Here is a 1,576-nt window from a genome sequence, read left to right on the forward strand (position 1 = left end):
GAAGTTGGATTTCTCGGACACGTTATATCCGGAGAAGGTATAGCAGTAGATCCCACTAAAGTTGATACCGTGACCAAGTGGGAAGCACCAACCACCGTGGGAGAGATCCGGAGTTTTCTGGGACTCGCAGGATACTACTGGAGGTTTATTGAGAATTTCTCAAAGATTGCGAAGCCTATGATGGAGTTGTTGAAGAAGGATACCAAGTTCATATGGACGGAGGAATGTGAGGCTAGTTTTCAGGAGTTGAAGAAGCGTTTGGTTACCTCACCAGTGTTGATTTTACCGGATCAGACCAAGGATTATGAGGTGTATTGCGACACTTCACGTCGAGGACTTGGAGCAGTGCTGATGCAGGAAGGGAGAGTTGTTAAATATGCCTCACGACAACTTAAGCCTCATGAGTTGAATTATGCTACGCATGATTTGGAGTTAGTAGCCGTAGTGCATGCATTGAAGACTTGGAGACATTTTCGATTCAAAACCATTGCGAGGTGTACACGGATCACAAGAGTTTGAATTATATTTTCACACAGAAGGAGTTGAACCTCAAACAAAGGAGATGGTTGGAGCTCATCAAAGATTATGATATGAAATTGCATTATGACCCCGGAAAGGCTAACGTAGTAGCTGATGCATTGAGCCATAAAAGCCATGTCAACACCCTAATGACGGGAGATTTACCAAGTGAGTTAGCCGAAAATCTTTGAGAGCTATGTGTGGAAATAGTTCCAAGAGGCTATGTAGCAGCATTGGAGATTCGGTCTACATTGATGGATAAAATCAGAGAAGCCCAAAAGACTGACAAGGAGATTGCTTCTATTAAGGAGAAAATTAGCAAAGGAAAAGCTAAGGGATTTCGTGAGGATGAGCACGATACCATATGGTTTGAAGATCGTGTTTATGTGCCAAATGATTCGGATATCAGGAAGCTAATTTTGCAAGAGGACCATGACTCACCATACTCGATTCACCCAGGAAATACCAAGATGTATTTGGATTTGAAGGATATTTTCTGGTGGACCGAAATGAAGAAGGATATTACGGAGTATGTAGCAGTTTGTGATGTATGTCAGAGAGTGAAGGCAAAGCATCAGAAACCAGCAGGATTGCTACAACCATGGTCGATACCCGAATGGAAGTGGGATAAGCTAGGCATGGATTTTATTACAGGATTGCCCAGAACACGTTCAGGCTATGACTCGATATGGGTTGTAGTCGATCGCTTGACAAAGGTAGCTCATTTCATTCCAGTAAAGACTACCTATACCAGTGAAAAGTTGGCAAAGATATACATGACCAGGATCGTATGTCTGCATGGAGTTCCAAGGAGCATTGTATCAGATAGAGGAACCCAGTTTACTTCAAAGTTCTGGAATCAGTTGCATGAGACCTTGGGAACCAGACTAGAGTTTAGCACAGCTTTTCACCCGCAGACAGATGGACAGACCAAGAGAGTCAATCAGATTTTGGAGGATATGCTAAGAGCTTGTGCGCTAGATTATGGATCTAGTTGGGATGAGAATTTGCCATATGCAGAGTTCTCTTACAACAACAGCTATCAATCCAGTTTGAA

This window comes from Triticum urartu, chromosome 6A, assembly GCF_056163025.1.
Source record: "Triticum urartu cultivar PI428250 chromosome 6A, HENAU_Tu73, whole genome shotgun sequence".
NCBI classification, from domain to species: Eukaryota; Viridiplantae; Streptophyta; class Magnoliopsida; order Poales; family Poaceae; genus Triticum; species Triticum urartu.